General features: G+C 39.7%; 1 long non-coding RNA gene across 2 annotated transcripts; it reads right to left on the bottom strand.

Annotated features, from left to right (window-relative positions):
- Window positions 1–977: 977 nt before the first annotated feature.
- LOC138880147 (uncharacterized) lies at window positions 978–18,592 on the bottom strand. Of its 2 annotated transcripts, XR_011402737.1 has the most exons (5): window positions 18,236–18,592; window positions 15,610–15,677; window positions 8,156–8,223; window positions 7,067–7,128; window positions 978–1,233 (listed from the first exon to the last, which is right to left on the bottom strand). It is a non-coding gene; the product is annotated as an uncharacterized lncRNA (long non-coding RNA). The 2 variants fall into 2 exon arrangements; XR_011402736.1 differs by lacking the exon at window positions 978–1,233 and having other exon boundaries at window positions 6,937–7,128.
- Window positions 18,593–19,090: the final 498 nt, after the last annotated feature.

The raw sequence follows: 19,090 nt of genomic DNA, 5'->3' as shown, positions 1-19,090 counted from the left end.
TGTTGCATGTGTTCCTCCTTTGTGTCAAAAATCCCATATACTTGGTTTACTACCAGTTGGGAATCACATTTAGTCTCTATGATCTTAGAGCTAAGTCATCGGGCCAGTTCGAGTCCTACAGTCAAAGCCTCATACTCGGCTTAATTGTTAGTTAAAGGAACAATTTTTATGGCATGCCTTAAAGTTTCCCCCGAAAACGTGATTAGGACCACCTCGAGCTCGAACCCTTTCACATTGGAAGCTACGTCCGTGAACAATGACCAAACTTCTAATGTCATTTCTGACACCGTCACCGCTTTTTTAGCAACTAGGGGTAATAACCCCGAACTGAAATTAGCCACAAAGTCGATCAAAACTTGTGATTAATCGCAGTCCTAAACTTATATTCAATATCAAACTCACTAATTTTAATTGCCCATTTAGCCAACCGTCCTGACATCTCAGGCTAATGAAGAACATTCCACAAAGGGAAGGTTGTCACAACGACTATCGCGTGGCAATGCAAATAAGGCCAAACATTTCGAGAAGCAACTACAAGAGCTAAGGCCAGCTTTTAGAGGTTCGGATAACGAGTCCCGCTCCTAAGTTGATTTTGCTAACATAATATATAGAAAATTGCGTACCTTCGTCCTACTGAACTAGAACAACACTTACCGTTATCTCTAAGACTGCTAAGTATATTAACAGTTGTTCACCTTCCCCGATTTTGATAGTAACGGGGGACTTGATGTCACGCCTCAACCTCGGGAGGCGCGATCGGCGCTCAATCGAGTGAACCCAACTGAGCAAGCCTTTTCAACACTTTCTACCCAACTCACTACGACCACGAAAACCATGCTTCCATTTATTTAAATAGTAGGTTAGGCGTACATATAACATTGCTAATTCATTTCATATTACCACATTTAAACCATAGTTAAGTTCCCAAGATTTCATACAGATACAGTTAGAAGAACTAGGGTTTAGAATTACAACATAGTTCATTGACCCGACCATTACCCCTACATAACCCACACAAATATCTACGGACCCTCTAAGGATACAAAAGACAGTTATGATAACGTCGGCAACCTGGCTATACCGCAAAAGTGGAAATTTTATAACAAAAGGTGTACATCATAACCCCTGAAGGAAAGGGGCTCACCAAGACTTCTAAGAGGAGGATACTCCGCTACCTGCGATTGACACAGTCTGCTATAGAACCACCTACATTCATTCAAAAATGTAGCGCCCCTGGCAAAAGGGACGTTAGTACCATGGAATAGTACTGGTATGTATAACTAAACACCATCTCATTAGAAAGAACGATCATACAAGAACAAGGAATTCACAAGTTCAATCAAATAAAAGAATCATATAATTGTCACATAGTTTCCATAGCTTTAGGTTGGGGCATTTAATACTATTCATCATCATTCATAATACCACCGCTTTCTTGTGCGGAGTTCGATCACGACCCGATCGGCTAGGTTGCCTCATTTGAGACATGTATCTCAATCACCATCTCATTCTCATTTTTTGGATTCAATATCAGCACAATACTACCATGTGTGCGGCATGGCGTCCGATCACGATCCGATCGTCTAGGCCGTCTTCCCAAGACATTGTTCCTTTTTCATTAATCATCTCATCTCAATCTTTATTACACATATATCAATTCGTTGGCACTTGGAGCCACAATTATCACATCATACTTGGCACTAGGCCACGTTTCACATTATTTCCACTTTCAGTGTTAACCTTGCAATTTAGGATAATAGGGACATACAATAGCAATTCAAATTGTAAGCATAGATAAGATTTCACATAGTTGGCATGATAATCTTGACTTGAAGTCTAGGCATTTCAACACATGGTTCATATTCTTCACATATCTTTAAATTATCAAAAATAGTGTATTGAACACATTGAGGCATACATTTCACGTATATATACTTGCAAAACAAATTCATGTGAAATAACAATCAATTCGTCAATCCAATTTCAGTCTTACAACATTTGCATATACACCAACGGAGTTCAATTTCTAAAAAGAGGGATTTTTAAGCCATACATACCTCAATAGAGTTTTCCTTAAATTCTTACAAAATTCCAGAACTCTTAGCAACTTTGATCTACTTTATGAGAATTACAAGTTGAACAAAAAATTAGAGACATGATTAAGATTCTAGCTCATTTGAGTATATTATCAAGCACTAAGTGTGCATTGTGATTTTAGGACCCTTTTGTGAGAAATTTTTATCATTTTACACCCCAATTGCTATCTTTTTAACTCGCAATCTCCCCATACCCTATTATCATTTATGCATGCAAGATAATCAATCCTTATACCCATGAACCCAGTTGTTAATCACTTATTTTAATAGAAATTTCGAAATCATAGTTTAGGGCACAAATTCTTACCTCTTAGGATGAAGGCCTAGCAAATTTTACTTAAAAGTCTTCAAAGATTTGGGCAAGGATTGTAGTGACTTGGTGAGAGTTAGTTTTCCCTCTAGAACTCCCCCTCTCACTCTAATTACAGTAAAATAGCATAAAAGGGGTCTAATGGGGTGTTTTTAATAGGATGGGGTCGGGTTTTAAAAGTTAGAAAATAGGAGCCTCGACCCAATCTGCGATCGCATAATTGACATGCAGCCCTCAAAAGGGACCGCAAAATGGCCCCTAAAACACGAACAAACTGCTGGGTATGCGACAAGAATGCGGTCCGCATACCTATTCTGTGGTCGCATAATGCACTGCAAAACTGCCCCTCGCAAAATTCCAAGGAGATTATGTGATGACTATGTGGCCCGCATATTGATTATGCGATCGCATAATTGGCCGCATATTTGACCTCAAAATTAACCATCAAACTGCCTCACTCTGCGGCAACTATGCGGTCCGCATAGCTATTATGCGACCGCTTAATGAACCGCAGAAACGCGCTCTTCTGAAAAATATTATTCCTTAACTTTTTAATGCACATACCAATCCAAAGGGTCCGAACCGCGGTCTAACACATATTCCTAACTTGGCACTACGAGATCTCGGGTTTTTGAGCCAAAGTTTTCACGGGGCCTTACATCTGATAGATAATGTTTCAGGTCTTTCAAGAACTGTTGACATTCTGGAGTACATTCGAAAGTGTTTTTCTTCTTCTTCTTCTTCACTTGAAGAAGTGATGATATTTTTTTGAGGATCGAGAGATGAACCTGCTTAGAGCGGCAAATCTTCCGATTAGACTTTGGACTTCTTTTAAGCTTGTCAGCTGGTCTGAGATGTCCTCGATGGTTTTATCTTATCGGAGTTTACCTCGATCCCCCTTTGTGAAACCAAAAAATCCAAGAACTTACCAGAGCCAACCACAAATGTGCATTTTTCAAGGTTGAGCTTTATGTTGTGCTTCCTTAAGATATCAAAGGTTTCTGGAAGTGCTTTAAATGATCACCTGCATTCAAAGACTTGAACAACATGTTATATATATATATATATATATATATATATATATATATATATATATATATATATATATACTTCCATCCGTTTTACTTGTTTTCTTCTCGAACATCTTGTTCACGAGCCTTTGATAAGTGGCTCCGGCATTTTTAAGCCTGAATGGCATCACATTATAACAATATATGCCAAAGTTCATTATGAACGAAGTTTTTTCCTGATCCTCCGGGTTCATCTTAATTTTGTTGTACCCGGAATAGGCATCGAGGAAACTCATTAACTCATGCCTGGCCGTCGTATCAATCATTTGATCGATGTTTGACAGTGGGAACGAGTCTTTAGGGCACACCTTATTCAAGTCTTTATAATCTACGCACATTCAAAACTTGTTATTCTTTTTCGTAACTACAACTATATTAGCTAACCATTATCGATACTTTACCTCCCGGATTGAACCGATATCAAGTAATCGAGTTACCTTTTCCTTAACAACCCTATTTATGACCTCAACTATCAGGAGTTTCTTTTGCCTTACCGGAGGGACGCTTCGGTCCAGGCATATCTTGTGCACGACCACCTCTAGTGGGATACCTGTCATATTCGAGTGCAACCATGCAAAACAATCAACATTATCTTCAAGGAAATTAATAAATCCTGACCTGAGCTTGAGATTGAGTCATACTCCCAAGTGAAATTTTCTATCCAAGAATTCCTGAAACAAAGCCACTTGTCCGAGTTCTTATGCCGTAGATTTGGTCGCGTGTCTCTCTTCCGATACCTAAAAATATCTCGGAGCCTAGTAGGATTCTGACGAATCCTTGCCTTTATCACTCGGCTCGGGAGCAGGTACCGGTTCCTGTAATTGCTATTTGCTGGGTACTTTCCCATTACTGCTTGAAATTGACACTGCGTTCATTTCTCTTGCTGCCGGTTGGTCTCCTCTGATTTGCTTGATTCCCTCTAAGGTCGGAAATTTCAGTAATTGGTGATATATTGATGGTACGACCTTCATATCATGTAACCACGGTCTACCGAGAATTATGTTGTATCCCATGTCACTGTCCACCACTTCAAATAAGGTGGTCTTCGTAACCCCTTTGGCATTCGTGGTAGCAGGATCTCTCCTCGGGTTGTCACACTTACCAAGTTGAACCCGTCGAGGAGTTTTGTTGCCAGAATGATACTTTCGCTTAATTTGGCTTGTTCCAGCACTCTCTATTGAATGATGTTGGTTGAGCTTCCTGGGTTAACCAAAACACGTTTAGTCTCAAAATCTAAAACATTAAGAGAAATTATCAGGGCATCGTTATACGGCAGAAGAAGTACATCAGCGTCTTCTTCTGTGAATGTAATGTCATCTTCGGCGACTTTCCGAAGTCTCTTGCTGAGAGTCATTGATATTTTTGTATTCTGGGCCGCCAAGAAGGATGCACCATTGGTTTTATTCCCTCCGAAAATTGTGTTAATAGTCAGTCGAGGAGGGTCTTCCCCTATCTTCGAGAGTCCTGCATTATCCCGGTTGTGCCCGTAATTATTCTTGGCTCGGTCACTCAAGAACTCCCTAAGATGGTTGTTCTTAAACAACGTTGTCACCTCCTTGCATAGATGCAGGCAGTCCCCAGCTTTGTGACCATGAGTCCCAAGATATTCACACCATAAGTTGGGATCCCTCTGGCTAGGATCAGATTTGATCGGCTCCGGGTATCTTGATTCTTTGATATTCCTCATTGCTGATACCAACTCCACTACATTGATGTTGAAATTATAATCTGACAGCCTGGATATGAGGAATCCTGGGTGCTCGGTACCTCTTTTTCTTGTAGCTATATGTTCTGGCCGCTGTTAATTCTTCTATCGGGATCGGATCTATTTGAATATCGAAACCCTTTGCTGTCGCATCCCTCGGCCCTCTTGTAAGGAAAGAAACGACCTTTGGAAGATCGCTGGTATGCATCAAAGTCACCCTTGAACTTTTCCTGGTTCTTGTCTCGGTCCATCCCCTTGGTTTATGTCGGGAACCCGAGCTCATCATCTTCTATCCTTATCTTCGATTCATAGCAACTATGAACAAACGCCTATTTGGTCTCTTGGATCTCGAGCAGGATTTCCTTCAACTTTCAGGAGGCGTCGGAGCTCCTTGGGTTCAAACCCTTAGTGAATGCCTCAGCTGCCCATTCGTCTGGTATGACCTGTAGCAACATTCTCTCTTTCTAGAACCTAATAACGAACTCTCGCAGTAATTCGAACTCATCCTGTGCAATCCTGAAAATGTTCACCTTCCGGGATTGGATCTTTCTGGACCCGGCATGGGCCTTTATGAATGTATCTGCAAGCATTTCAAAAGAGTCAATTGTATACTCGGATAAAAGTGAATACCATGTCAAGACCGCTTTCATGAGGGTTTCTCCGAATTTTTTCAGCAGAACTGACTCAATCTTATGTTGAGCCAAGTCGTTCTCTTTTACCACCATTGTATAAGTTGTGATGTGCTCTTGAGGATTTGAAGTCCCATCGTACTTTGGTATGTCCACCATCTTGAACCATTTCGGAATCAGTTCTGGTGCTGCGCTCGGCTTAAAGAGTAACTGGGTGTACTTCTTCGAATCAGGGCCCTTCAAAACTGGTGGTGCAGCTGGAATTTGATCCATTCGGGCGTGAAACTCCTTCGCGTTCTGATCCATCCACTCATTTATTTCCCTCATGAATCTCATGAATTCGGTTTTGAAGGGATCATTACCGTTGTCATTGTCGGATCCACTACTAGTCCCCCCGGCTCCGTCGAAGCCAACCTCACCTCTCGAGGTGTTATTATCAACTCTTTGAGCCGTTTGATTTGTAGAAGTGTTGGGAGGAACTGCACCTCTTTCGTTTGCGTTGCTGGAAGCACCTGATAATGCCTGCTTTAGTTCCGTCATGACCTAGTCCTTCCTTGAGAGATGGCCCATGATGGCTTTTTGCTGCTCTCTCAAGATCCTTACCATTTTCGCAATTTGTTCATCCTCCACATCATCGGGAGTTGGTTCCCGCACATGCCGGGGATATTGTCCGCCATGAATTGGAATTGTCAAGTACCTCTTATTGCAGGTGTCACTGATCGACTCCTCGTGTTGAGGAAAATTTTCATGCGGCTCAACACTGTGTGCGATGTTGACATTGTTACCTGCCATTTTTTTGATTTTTTACTATAAAACAAAGAATCAAACGAGCTAGTAATAGATCCAAGGATCAACTCAATTATGCAACTGCCTAAGCCCCACGGTGGACGCCAAATCGTTTACTTGTAAAACAGTACTGTTGAATTTGTTACGTAGTTTATATACAAGCTGTCACGACCCAAAATCTCACCTGTCGTGATGGCGCCTATCGTGAAACTAGGCTAGCCTCAACTCGACATCTCAATACAGTATAACTTTTAACTAAAGGCGGAAGTAGTTAATATTAAAGAAATCCTTTTAAAAATAGAATATAACTCCAAAATTACTATACAATCTATCCCCAAAACCCGGTGTCACTGAATGCATGAGCATCTAAATGATAACAACATCCGACTGATAAAACACTGTCTGAAAATATAGAACAATACAACATGAAAGGAAAGTAGAGTCAAGGTCAGCGAATGCCATGCAGCTACCTCAATAGTCTCATGAGTCTGACTCCTCAATCAGCAATTGCTGAGACCAGAAATGTCTAGATCTGTACACGAGGTACAAGGGGTAACGTGAGTACACCAACTCAGTAAGTAACAAAAATGAATAAGGAACTGAGAAGTAGTGACGAGCTATGCAAATACAATTATCTCAATAACTTTCAAATAAAAGTAGTCTTACTTTCAATTTAACAGTGTAAGTCACAACAGTACGTACTCAACAAACCAGATATCAAATTTGACTGAGCAGTAAATAATATCTTTCAATAATTTCAAAACAATGATATGACATCTACGATGCAACGGTAATGAAATGTATTTTCTCAGAATAACAGTCACTATGTCCTCCCATTCACTCCAACCTCACAATCACTCATTCCTCACATTCACTCATTCCTCCCAGTCGCTCAGCGCTCGGCACTCGCACTCAACACTCAGTAGGTACCTGTGCTCACTAGGGATATGTACAGACTCCGGATGGGCTCCTTCAGCCCAAGCGCTATAACAAGCTACCTGGTGGCATAAATCATTCAGGCCCTCTGCCTCACTCAATCATAAATCAGTAACAACATGCTGCGACGTGCAACCCGATCTCATAAATATCCTCACAGATCAGGCCCTCGGCCTCACTCAATCATAAACCTCTCAAGCCACTCGGACTATCAGTAAAACAAGATGCTCAGCCCAAAACAACATTTCATATGTTTCAAAAACAGAGTAATAAAGACTGAATTATGAAATCAGTAAGTATAGCATGACTGAATATAGATTTTCAATCAGAACAGTGAGGGGATAATAAATAAAAGGCCCCTAAGGGTCCAAACAGTTCTGGCACATGGCCCAAACTTGACATTCGACCCAATTTATAGAAACTCTTTCCAAAACACATAAGTATCATATAGTTTCAGTCAAATTTACAACTTTATAGTTGCTACGGGATGGACCAAGTCACAATCCCTAACGGTGTACGCCCATACGTCTGTCACCTAGCATGTGTGTCACCTCCAAAATAGTCATACAACACAATGTCTGAGGTTTTATACCCTCATGACAAGATTTATAACCATTACTTACCTCAATCCGAGCAAAATCTTGCTCCCCAATGCCATTTCCGCTCAAATCGACCTCCGAATGCCTCAAATCTAGCCACAATAATTCGATTCAGTCAATAAAAATTATAGGAATTAATTTCATATGAAATTCTACATTTTCCATTAATCCGAAATTGCACTAAAAATTTGTCCGTGGGTCCCATGTCTCGGAATTCGACGAAAGTTACAAAATATGAACCTCATCCAACCCCGAGTCTAACTATACCAAAATTACTAAATTTCGATAATATTTCGACCCTCAAATTCTAAAATCTATCCGAGAGGGTTTTCAAACTCTTCCAACTAAATTTATAGATTTAACGTCAAAACTAATAATAGATTCGGGTAATCTAACCAAAATTAAGTTAAGAACACTTACCCCGTTGTTTTTTCTGAAAATCTCCCGAAAATCGCCTCTCCCCGAGCTCCAATTTGGAAAAACACTTAACATTCTGTCCAGAAAAATTCGGGTACTGTTCACGACTATTCATGGGGGTATTGTTCATGATGTTGTTCAAGGATACTGTTCACGGGTACTGTTATGGGTACTGTTCACATGTTGTAAAAAAATCAGCAGCTGTCCAAAGAGAAAATTCAGCAGCCTTTTTATATCCGTTAACCTTCCGAAATCTACCCGAGGCCCTCGGGACTTCAACAAAATACACCAACAAGTCCTAAAACATGATACAGACTTAGTCGAAACCTCAAATCGCATCAAATAATGCTAAAACCGTGAATCACATCCCAATTCAAGCCTAATGAAACTAAGAACGTCCAACTTCTATATTCGATGCAAAAACCTATCAAATCATGTCCGATTGACTTCAAATTTTGCACACAAGTCATCAATGACATAACGAAGCTATGAAAATTTTCAGAACTGGATTCCGACCCCGATATCAAAAAGTCAACTCTCGGTCAAACTTTTCCAAAAATCTTCTATTTTCCAACTTCCGCCAAAATGCGTTGAATTGTCCTACGGACTTCCAAATCCAAATCTGAACATGCTCCTAAGTCCAAAATCACCATACGAAACTATTAGGATCATCAAAAATTCATTCTGGGGTCTTTTTCTCAAAAGTCAAATCTCTGGTCAAACTTAAGAAATCTTTAGCCTTAGATTTCTAGATTCCGTTAAATGGCGATAATTTGATCTAGGGCCTCCAAATTCGATTTCGGCCATATGACCAAGTCCCAAATCACAATACGGAACTACCGGAATGGTCAAAACTTTTATCCGAGTTCATTTGTTCAAAATGTTGACCAAAGTCAACTCAGTTGAGTTTTAAAGCTTTAGTTCACAATTTAATCCATTTTTTACATAAAAACCTTCCGAAAAATTATATGAACTGTGCACGCAAGTTGAGAAATTAATGATAGCGTTTTTCAAGGTCTTAAAATACCGAAATGATTATTTAATTTAAAGATGGCATTTTGGGTCATCACATTCTCCACCTCTAAAACAAGCGTTCGTCCTCGAACGTACTAAGAATTATTCTGAGGTTTCCAAATTGATGATTTTACTTTTACACATATACTCGCGGTTGATCCCACATTTCCGCATTCGACATAAGTCCGACAACACCATTCCAATTGAGATTATTTCCTTTATCCATATTTGCAAACTTTAAGACCAAATTTCTTACACTCCAATCATTTCCAAACAGGTTCGATTTCACGTCAACACACGATATTAGTCTCGACTGGCTATAACAACTTGTGCCTATGCACCCATCAAATACGGGGTGTTTTATTCTCCCCATTTAGGGTCATTCGTCCTCAAATGAGAAGTAGAGTCCGTCTTCAAACACATAATGTAACTTATCTCTTTCTTTGCACATCTCAATATCCCAAATTTTCTAACTCCCAATTTTTTCAGAAATTTCGGCAGAGTCTCCCCTGTAATTAGGCATGTCCACCTGTCAGAGTAACACCAAAACAACTCCTAACAACGTGTCCGCAACCCAACAAAGAACCACAAGGTATATATCAATAACACTAACCTCCGCATTACAAGCACGACATTATCACAATGATATCTTGACATAAAACGCATCATATGTATGATCATAACCACATCTCTAGTCTTAATAGTTGTTCATAATTGATCACAACTTCGCCAATTAACCTCATGTTAATAAAATCTCGTTTCAAAGCTCCAGTTTTGCTAATAACAAGGCACGAAGATCTCATAATTACTTATCCGGATTAACGAGTAGCAATTTACATCCCCCGGGGCCCGGGCACTCACCTCGTAGTCTAAAATTTAATAATTACAATACAAATCTGGCAAATTATGTACAAAGATATTCATAAAAGAATTTTCAAATGAGTCTCATAGGCATGACTCCCTATAAGTACTATAGTACAAATTTTAATTTCACAAAAGGAGCATTTAGACACATAATTTATTTTTCAATGCAAGGACCTCGTCCTTATATATACCGCAACTTGTAGCTCGGTTTAAATATTTCTCATTATATTAAAACACAAGGATCTCATCCTTAAATCTGTACCACAAGTAATATGCATATTGTGCCAAATTGGAACATTCCATTTTCTTCTTTTGAATAATTTTCCGTTTAACAAAATCACAACACATGTCATGGGCTGCTTTCCAGACACGCCCCATGACCCCTTGGCCGCGCCCCATGGCGGCCTAGCAAGCCTCACAATGCCTAGCGCCATGGTCGGCCCCGTGGTCTTGGCTGCGCCAAGTGACAAGCGAGCAAGCGCCTCTGTCGCCCCACCGATGCCTCTCGCCAGCGCCCAAGGGCTGGCCAATGACAACAGCGCCGCGCGCCCTGACAATGCCGCGCGCGCAGATCCTGATGCCTTGCCAGCGCCCAGCTGCAGGCCCATTCCAGCAGCGCCTTTACCCTGATGCCAAGCACCAGCGCCCAGCCTCAGGCCAGCACATCAAGTGTCGCGTGCGCCCACAGCAACGTGCGCGCAGATCCTGACCCGCAAGACAAAGTTGCTGCCATCGGACTTAGTTTTACCTTGTAATAATCTAAGTCCTTTTCATTGTAATCATAGGCTAGTTTACATCATTTTCATTTCAGTGTGCTTCTACAGCTTTATTAGGACTAGTCTTGTAATGTTGGTTTATTTTTTTTAAGCATTATTAAGGGGGACCAAACAATCAAACATTTTCAAGCAAGAATTTTCTGGTGTCTCTCCCCTCGACACCGCATCATTGTAATCATCATTTTCAGTCATCAATAAAATCATCATCATCATTCAAAACCCAATTCTCTCTCAGCTTCCGCAATTGCTCACGACATTGGTTTTCCCGCACGGCACTGACAATCTAGTCTAGCGTGCGGAGGGGACCTCATTGGCGGACAGCAACCGCACTGACATCGGTTGCTTAGCCTTACGTTGTCCTTCCAAAGAACATCAGGAAGGTGTTGCGTAACACACATAATGATAGACATAGCTATCTCCATCGAATCTCCCAATAGGAGCATTCACATAAGTATATTTCAGAATTACGAAGTTCACTCATAAGTGGAGCACAATAGGAGGACTTGCCTCGATACTTAGAACCAAATCAAGTTAAGAAAATTATTGTTGTATAATAATTCAAGACCGTACATGTAATGACACCATCTAGTGTTGCGACCTCAGCCATACCATAGAAAATATATCAACGGCTTGGGTCTCCACCTCTAGGAGTCTCACCTCCACTCTAACATCCTGACCCCTACATCTGACTGGTCATTTAAGTGGAGTAGTAACTGCAATGTGGCATGTAGCCTGAGTGCTTTGATAAAATATGTTTCTCCTAAGTCTAGGACAATTTTCTCATGATATGCCTAGTATTACCACATTCATAACAATCCCTTTGAGGGTTCAGTTGCTCATACTGAGTCTATGCTAGATAACTAGAATAACCATTATAAGAAGCTCGTGTCGGTAGTGCATTAAAAGAACTTACTAGAGCACCTTGAGTAATCAGATATATTGATTGGGCTGGCCGGCTACCCGAGCCCCTGTCATAATGATTTGTAGTTGTAGAGCAGAATCCGCCGAATCCTTTAAAACCTCGAGACCTATTGGTCTCCTTAGTTTCCTCTTTTCCTCATCCAGAACACATTCTAACATTTTGGCAATTTCTACTACTAGCTGAGATAAAGCATCAGCCTGTAGTTTCCCGAGTTGTACAAAATTTCAATATCATAATTGAGTCCTTTAATGAGTCTTTAGACTCTCTCTCTAGCTTAGGAACCAAAGTAGGAGTATGACGGCTAACTTATTGAACCTGATGACATATTCTGACACTGTCATGGTGATCTGACACAACCTTTCAGACCACATATACCACATATTACAGAGAATCTGGGAGACAAACTCCTTCAAAAACATTTCTGAGAATTGAGACGAGTAGGTGGTGTTGCATTGGCTAGTCTGCCCTCTTCATAGGCTTGCCACAAACACCGACGACTAATTTCTTCTTTTGCTATGTTGACTCAACACTATTGAGCTAACCTATTTATTCATATACTCTTCGATTCTTCTTTGGGGTAAATCTTTCCCCTAATTATGCACAATAATCACAAAAGTATAGCTCCATCAAGATAAATCTTGGCACGACTAATTTCTTCTTTTGCTATGTTGACTCAACACTATTGAGCTAACCTATTTATTCATATACTCTTCGATTCTTCTTTGGGGTAAATCTTTCCCCTAATTATGCACAATAATCACAAAAGTATAGCTCCATCAAGATAAATCTTGGCACGAACTACATAGTCTAGAAGATCGTCAACCACTGTACTTTCTCTGAAGCACTCCAAAATCTGCAACCTTGATTTCCACACTGAGCAAACCTTCTGTAAATGTAAAATTATTTTTTTTTAACTCCTTTGAAACTGAAGTATTGGATTATTAAGGAGGCAGACATACCGCAAGTCCTAACCTTATCCCCTGCATGTCTCAAGCCTTAAATATGTATAAATTATTGGGGAGCCTTTCAGTAAATTATTGGGAAGACTTTCAGTACCATATATATATATATATATACATTTCAGGTCAAGACTGATATAACATATGACCATTCGATCCATTCATTGATAGTAGACATCCCCATTTGGCGCGAAGTTATGGGTCACAACATCCAATAATCCACAATGTTGACCTTTGTAACTCATATAAATCAACCAGATGCCAAGGTCCATTGCTCCCCTACATGATTCACTGGGTGATATTCTCAATACGTCCGTATCTTCAGACAAAACCATAATGGGTCTAGTAAATACGTAATCTTTCCACCACCTTTTGGCGGAACCCGTCATCTGAAACATAGTAAAATCAACCCCCATTGCTTTCAATCAACCCTCAGGAGATAATCCACTTCCTTAGCCTCAAACTGGTATCTCTCTATACTCTTCAATAATCATAACTATTACACAATCACTTAACCCCCCCTCTGAGTCTGAACTCATAACACAACATAAAGATTTACTCCTCTCCACAATTAAACTACACGAGAGGTCCTTCAACACACCCATAGCTCGAGGCCATATGCCAACTCAAGACAGAAGTCAAACACCCAATAATCCTTGCTACATCCTCGACAAACTCTTCTCGTCACATTCGAACAATTTGAACACATCTCGCAATCAAATCATACTCACCCCTATTCATCCAATCACAAATCCTACCAGTAAGGACACAAACGGACATATAAGTCCCAAATGCACGTGCTCACACAATTGAAATCTCAGTACTCAACTCATAGACAAAACCTGGCCTCAAGTCCTCTAGACTGGACCAACATCACACACAGAAATCACATCTCACACCTCATCCAGGGAATTACAAGCTGTCAATGCACAGCAGATACCGAGCGCTCATGTGCGCAAACGAATGCGTGGAAGGAATTCAAGGAATTACGCTTCAAGTTTAATCAATGTCGCACTATAAGATTTCAAGAATGTGGAATTTCCTAAAGGGTTTTGCACCCTCTCGAAGATAAGTACAGACGTCTCTGTACCGATCCGCAAGACTCTACTAAACCTGCTCATGACTCGTGAGACCTATGTAACCTAGTGCTCTGATAACAACTTGTCACGACCCAAAATCTCACATGTCGTGATGGCACCTATCGTGGAACTAGGCAAGCCTCAACTCGACATCTCAACACAGTTCAACTTTTAACAAAAGGCGAAAGCAGTTAATATTAAAGAAATCCTTTTAAAAATAGAATATAACTCCAAAATTACTATACAATCCATCCCCAAAACCCGGTGTCACTGAATGCATGAGCATCTAAATGATAACAACATCCGACTGATAAAACACTGTCTGAAAATATAGAACAATACAACATGAAAGGAAAGGAGAGTCAAGGTCAACGAACGCCATGCAGCTACCTCAATAGTCTCCTGAGTCTGACTCCTAAATCAGCAATAGCCGAGACCAGAAATGTCTAGATTTGTACACGAGGTACATGGGATAACGTGAGTACACCAACTCAGTAAGTAACAAAAATAAATAAGGAACTGAGAAGTAGTGACGAGTTATGCAAATACAGTTATCTCAATAACTTTCAAATAAGAGTAGTCTTACTTTCAATTTAACAGTGTAAGTCACATCAGTACGTACTCAATAAACCAGATATCAAATTTGACTGAGCAGTAAATAATATCTTTTAATAATTTTCAAAACAATGATATGACATCTATGATGCAACAGTAATGAAATGTATTTTCTCATAATAACAGCCACTCTGTCCTCTCATTCACTCCAACCTCACAATCACTCATTCCTCACATTCACTCATTCCTCCGAGTCGCTCAGCACTCGGCACTCGCATTCAGTAGGTACCTGCGCTCACTGAGGGTAGTACAGACTTCGGATGGGCTCCTTCAGCCCAAGCGCTATAACAAGCTACCTCGTGGCATAAATCACTCAGGCCCTCGGCCTCACTCAATCATAAATTAGTAACAACATGTTGCGACGTGCAGCCCGATCTCATAAATATCCTCACAGATCAGGCCCTCGGCCTCACTCAGTCATAAACCTCTCAGGCTATCAGTAAAACAAGATGCTCAGCCCAAAACAACATTTCATATGTTTCAAAAACAGAGTAATAAAGACTGAATTATGAAATCAGTAAGTATAGCATGACTGAATATAGATTTTCAATCAGAACAGTCAGGGGATAATAAGTAAAAGGCCCCTAAGTATCCAAACAGTTCTGGCACATGGCCCAAACTTGGCATTCAACCCAATTTATAGAAACTCTTTCCAAAACACATAAGTATCATGTAGTTTCAGTCAAATACGCAACTTTATAGTTGCTACGGGACGGACCAAGTCACAATCCCAACGGTATACGCCCACACGCCCATCACCTAGCATGTGCGTCACCTCCAAAAATGTCTGGGGTTTCATACCCTCAGGACCAGATTTATAGCCGTTACTTACCTCAATCCGAGCAAAATCTTGCTCCGCAATGCCTTTTCCGCTCAAATCGACCTCTGAATGCCTCGAATCTAGCCACAATAATTCGATTCAGTCAATAAAAATTATAGGAATTAATTCCATATGAAATTCTACATTTTTCATTAAAAATCCGAAATTGCACTAAAAATTTGCCTGTGGGGCCCACGTCTCGGAATTCGACGAAAGTTGCGAAATATGAAACTTCATCCAACCCCGAGTCTAACCATACCAAAATTACTAAATTTCGATAATACTTCGACCCTCAAATCCACAAATCTATTCGAGATAGTTTTCAAACTCTTCCAACTAAATTTACAGATTTAATGCCAAAACTAGTAATAGATTCGCGTAATCTAACCAAAATTAAGTTAAGAACACTTACCCCGTTGTTTTTTCTGAAAATCTCCCGAAAATCGCCTCTCCCCGAGCTCTAATTTAGTAAAAATGGAAAATTCAGAACTTAACATTCTGTCCAGAAAATTTCGGGTACTATTCACGAATGTTCACGGGGGTACTGTTCACGGATATTGTTCATGGGTACTGTTTATGGGTACTATTCACATGCTGTAAAAAATTCAGCAGCTGTCCAAAGAGAAAATTCAGCAGCCTTTTTATATCCGTTAACCTTCCGAAATCCACCTGAGGCCCTCGGGACTTCAACAAAATACACCAACAAGTCCTAAAACATGATACGAACTTAGTCGAAACCTCAAATCGCATCAAATAATGCTAAAACCGTGAATCACACCACAATTCAACCCTAATGAAACTAAGAACGTCCAACTTCTATATTCGATGCAAAAACCTATCAAATCAAGTCCGATCGACTTCAACTTTTGCACACAAGTCATAAATGACATAACAAAGTTATGAAAATTTTTAGAACTGGATTCCGACCCCGATATCAAAAAGTCAACTCTCGGTCAAACTTTTCTAAATATCTTCTATTTTCCAACTTCCGCCAAAATGCGCTGAATTGTCCTACGGACTTCCAAATCCGAACATGCTCCTAAATTCAAAATCACCATACGAAACTATTGGAATAATCAAAATTCCATTCCGGGTCTTTTTCTCAAAAGTCAAATCTCCGGTCAAACTTAAGAAATCTGTAGCCTTAGATTTCTAGATTCGTTAAATGGCAATAATTTGATCTAGGGACCTCCAAATTCGATTTCGGGCATATTACCAAGTCTCAAATCACGATACGGAACTACCGAAATGGTCAAAACTTTTTCCTGGGTTCGTTTACTTAAAATGTTGACCGAAGTCAACTCAATTAAGTTTTAAAGGTCTAGTTCACAATTTAATCCCTTTTTTACATAAACCTTTCGGAAAATTATACGGACTGTGCACGCAAGTCGAGAAATTATTGATAGCGCTTTTCAAGGTTTTAAAATACCGAAATGATTATTTAATTTAAAGATGACATTTTGGGTCATCACATAAGCAAACTAATTTGATCCAAAATGATAAATAACTAAGATTAAAAATAAGACTTAGTGTTGTCACACCTCCTTTTTCCCGAGGGCATATGGAGTTTTTTCCAATTTAAGTGACATTACGCGAAATGAGATTATTTATTTATTACAGAATCACCACTTAGAATAATTTATGGTGTCTCAAGTCATCGGTTTATTTTAAATCTCAAATCGAGGAAATTAACTCTGTTTTAAAGTACGCGAAACTACAAGACCAGGTAAGGAATTCTGTTAATCCGGGAGAAGGTGTGAAGCACTTTCGAGTTTCGTGGTTTTAGTACGGTCGCTTAACTATTAATAATTTGCCTAATTATATGATTTATTATATGTTTTAAACCTATTGTGCATTTTTAACTTTATAACCGCTTTTAATTATTTATTCAACCACTTTTAGTTTTTATGGAATTTGTTTGAACAAGCCGCAATGTTGCTCACTCGTTTATTTTTGTACACATTGCGAATCGCGTCACGTGAACCGTACTCACGATCTACAACATGTGTATTTTTAATATTAATTGATTTGGATTTATAGTCGAGTCACGTGAAACGCACACTTGAATTGGGATTTACATTTCATGACCATGCTACGGAAACCGTACTCATAGCCACGATGATTTATTAATCGCGAATACTAGTCAGTTGCTATTTACTCCTCCTGTCTCAAGATATTAGTCACTTTATGCTAGTTCATCACATTTATATCCCAAATACTAGTCAGTTGCTCTTACCAACGTTTGTTACAAGTCCTGACGCTAAGGTTTATACATATTTTACTCCTACACAGTACAATCATATCACCAACTCGTCAAAGACTCAAAGTTAACACCACTTTTATCTGTGCTGCTTTGATTCTTCATATTAAATCAAGCAACAAAAGGTCTAGAATAAGATGTAAAATTACATGGGTAAGACAAAAAGGTCAAATGAATTGGGTTTCCAACAGCAATAAGAACTAGAATCTAGGATAAGTTACCCATTAGCAGATTTAAACAAAACTCAGCAACGAACTTCTCATAAACAAATACATATATTTAAAGAAATAAACATCATCATTCATCCAAATCTTATAGCAGAAACTACACACGAATTTAAAAAGGGCAAAAATAACAGAGAGAGGATTGAGAATGCACCTCAAGATGACACTTTTCTTCAATTTAAAATGAAACTTCACATACAAAAATCAATAGCTACTAGCCATATCTTGAACAGACCTCTTCGATCGAATCTCTGTCAATACCCACTCGTCGGATGCCGGAAAAACTCGAAGTCGACTCAGAAAAACTCGACTAAACTCTGGCTGATTTTAAGTTCGTTTTTTGCTATTTTTGAGCTGAATTTTGGACTGAAACAGTGTTGTTTTGGAGGTTGTTTGGCTAATTTTCGAGCTTGAATTTTGAGATTTCTGGGTAGGTTAGGGTGGCAAATCGCGTGTTTTAGAACTGAGTGCGGCAGATTTTCTAGTAGAGGAGGCCGTCCTTGAAACTCTTTAAGATAGGAAAGAAATGTCTCTTGTTCTCTTTCTAAATATAAAGAAATTTTAATGTAGTTTCTTGGCTTGGTTCCAAGATGGTGGTACAGTCAGTTCTGGTACTACGCTTATTGGCTTTGCCTTAGTGGCTACGTCTAGCCAGCTGTGACATTAAAGCCCGCCGAAGTTGTCAAAAGGGTTATCCTTTTCACAGTTAGAACTGCTAGACACATGGGCTCAATAAGAGTATGTATCGGACCTAGACAGGCCCCTTGCTTGGGTAAAAGGATATAGATCCTTCCATACAGTCATTAAAACTATAATAGAATTCCCGTATATTTCGAATCATTAATGGTTGTGCGGACTACCGCCAACCTTTAACGAGTACTTAAGCAGCTAGATCTGGATGGCCGTGCGGACTACCGCCCGCCTACCCTGATCCTGGTATAAATGGTATCAGAGCCTAGGAATTTTCATGGTAAATGTGTATTAGATATGAAAGATTCAACATAGATAT

This window comes from Nicotiana sylvestris, chromosome 1 (genome assembly GCF_000393655.2).
Source record: "Nicotiana sylvestris chromosome 1, ASM39365v2, whole genome shotgun sequence".
Taxonomy (NCBI): Eukaryota; Viridiplantae; Streptophyta; class Magnoliopsida; order Solanales; family Solanaceae; genus Nicotiana; species Nicotiana sylvestris.
The sequence above is the reverse complement of the archived record's forward strand: the minus strand, read 5'-3'. Positions and strand labels throughout refer to the sequence as shown.